General features: G+C 42.5%; 1 protein-coding gene across 1 annotated transcript in view; it reads left to right on the forward strand.

Annotated features, from left to right (window-relative positions):
- ERICH3 (glutamate rich 3) overlaps nt 1–3,126 on the forward strand; it is a 124,949-nt gene that overhangs the window by 302 nt on the left and 121,521 nt on the right. The window lies entirely within an intron of this gene.

Consider the following 3,126-nt stretch of genomic DNA (forward strand, 5'->3'; position numbering starts at 1 on the left):
AGGAGAGGAGAGATGAGGAGGAGGAAAAGAGACAAGAGAGGGGAGGAGGAGGAGGAGGAGGAGGAGGAGGAGGAGGAAGGTGGGGTGGGGGAGATATCCAGATAGGAATTCTGGGCCGCTGCCGTTTGGATGGCTGAAATCCTCACAGAGACATTCATTCCCTCTCCCACCCCCACCTTTCCTTGAACTAACTAGCCCCCTTTGAAATGTTAACTTGAAGAATTAAAAAAGAAAAATGGATGTGGGTAGTACATAAATTAAACTGAGACAGTAGTCGGGATCTGGAGGACCCTGTGGTGTGCAGCATTATATGTTTAAATGCAAAATTACAGGTCACCCCAATATGCATTAACTTGGAGAATTGAGAATGAAAAATAAACTCGTACTCTTGTGTCTTGCATATGAATGAGGCATAGGCTGATTTGATAGGTTTTTTAAAAGACGTCATTGTGAGTGAAATGCTTTATTGCAGGATTTAAATCCTTTGACTCTCTCATAAGATTTCAGGGATCTTAGGAAGCTACCTTTGGGTAGTTTGGAGAGAAAGGTCAGGGAGTTCTCTTGAGGCCTAAGGGGCTGACCAGGGACAGGCCTTTTTGGGGAGGAAGGCCATGATCATCCATTCCCATTTACCTTTATTAGGATCTGCCTCCAGAAGAAGAACTTAGCAAATACTTCAAATATTGCAAGAAAATTAACACAATCATTAGTGGATGCTGCTTTTTAAAAATGGCTTCAATCCCTTATGGTGGGTGGCAGGAGAAGATCCAATTTCCTTTTGAATTAAACAATGTAATGCATATTAGATGAGTTTTTATTATGATACATCTAGGGAGCCAAGAGCTATCCTAGTTGATCTTGCAAATAATTTTAAGATGCTTTTCTTTTTAATTGAATTTATTGTGCGTTATTGAAAGCAGCAGATTAGCAGAGGACAACCCATCTGAAGTCATTCGAAGTTTGTGAGGTCTGAAATGCAGCATTAAAGGCTACGCTTGGAATTTATAGTCTAACTTGCAGATTTCAAATTTTAATGAATTCTCTGGGCAGATGAAATAAACTTGAATGACTCAGAAACTGCAAGCAAAGGAGGGAGCCATGTTGGAAATCAGTTCCAAGTCTTTCTGGGAAATGGTCCAGGGACCATATTGATTGATGACATGTCTGTAACACCTTTAGGTTTGAAAGGTGCCTCAAATACCATCGTTAACCAATCAACAAGCATTTATTAAGCACCTACTCTATGCCAGACTGGTGTGATGTCATTTGAATCTCACTTCTTAGGTAGGTACTGATCTCCCAGTTTTACAGATGAAGCAACTGAGCCTTAGAGAGTTTAAGCCAATTCCCCATAGTCACACAGAAAATAAGGGCTGGAGGTGGGATTTGGGTCCTGTGTTCAAGAGTTGATGTTGTATTCAGTGCTCTTTGTCTCAGATACCAATTTGCCTCTCCTATAGCTTCACTTGTTTCTTATTTGACCTTATATTTTGGACCTGTCCAGATCTAGTGTGGAAATTACCTCCCTGTGAATAATAGCCATTCTTCTGTAACTTACAGTCCTAGACAATTGTTTGGCGGCGCTAAGAAGTTCCGTGACTTGCCCACAGTCACATGGCTGGTACGTGTAAAAGGCAAGACTTGGCCGTGGGTCTCCTTCGAGGCCAAGGCCTTATTGGCTCTCATATTTAGGTTGTAGGATTATAGATTGGAGCCGGAAGTGACCTAGAGTTTATGGGGTTCAACCCCTTCGTTTTACAGATGAAGAAACCAAGGCCCTCTCCGCTCTTCAGCCCAGGTTCTCAGTCTTCAGTTCTGGCCCTTGTTGTCCTTTATCATCCCATCTCTTTATTTTGTATTCAAACAGCTTGCGTTTTGTAGAGATGTCTTCTGTGTGCCCTGTTTTGTAGTTTGCTGCAGGGTATTTTGGGTGGAAGAGGAATTCTTTATCCTACAGCTGGTGTCTGGGCTGTGCCTCGCTTTAGGAAAATGAATGCGGCGGTCATGCTTGTCTCCCTGTATTTTTCAAGATTTTGGCGAAGTCAGGAGTTTGATTAGACCATTTAATCATCAATTTTTAAGTAGAGAAAATCGGTAACTGCTTGTTAAATTGTAGATAATTAAGACTTCAGTTACTCGAGTCAAATTTTTCTGAAGCCCTTTTACGACTCTTCAGCGTGTGCAAGGGGAAGGAAGCTGGGGCTCTGAAGAGAACTTTGAAATGAAATCTAGTGCAACACCCCCTCTTGGAGCTCCTCCCCCCACTCTCATCTCATACTCAAGGAGTCCCAGATGATGTTACTCTTCAGGTCTAGGTTTATAAAACTGGAACTTGTGAGCCCCCATCAGTGTGTTACCTACAATAGCCAGCTGACATAATTAGCTCCAAGTACAGGTGTGTGCATAATGGCATAGTAAGAACAGAAGCTAAAAAACATTCCTCCCGTAAACTTGGTATATCCTCACCACCCAATTACATACTGTTAGTAGCAAGAGGGAGAACAGATATGAAGGACACCAGTAGACAAACATCTTGGAAAGACGTGTAGCCAAAAATAATTCATGCGTCTTGCACTCCATTTGTGGGGTCATCATGGGCTCCCTGGGCCTGTTCTTCTCTGCAGTTGGACCCAAAATGGACAGAATCCATTTTCAACTCAAAAAACTCCTCCTGACTTATACCTGGATTGACTCACTAGAGCATGTTCTTTGCTTCTTACAGGGCCGCTGCCATATCTAATCATTTGGCCAGTCCAATCTACCAAGTTTTTTCAAAGAATTTCACACTTCATTAAGGTGTAAGGAGGGGTGGTACAGACACTTCTTTACAATTCCTTTGGGACCAGAACACATTGTGGTAATAGCTCTCTATAGTCTGTAATTTCACCAGCTGTGCTGGAAATGTATGTGGAATTAGTGATTACTGGTCCCTAAAGTTCCTTTCACCTCCCAGCCACCACTACACTAGAAGACATGTCTGTCACTGCTCTTCATAACAGCTAGTAAGAATAGGCCTATTTGTAGTTGCTGATGTCTCTTTGACCTTTCACTCTCCTTCCTTCCTTCCTTCCCTCCTTTCTTCTCTCTCTCTCTCTCTCTCTCTCTCTCTCTCTCTCTCTCTCTCTC

Source organism: Vombatus ursinus, unplaced genomic scaffold, assembly GCF_900497805.2.
Source record: "Vombatus ursinus unplaced genomic scaffold, bare-nosed wombat genome assembly UNPS02014804.1, whole genome shotgun sequence".
In the NCBI taxonomy this organism is placed as follows: Eukaryota; Metazoa; Chordata; class Mammalia; order Diprotodontia; family Vombatidae; genus Vombatus; species Vombatus ursinus.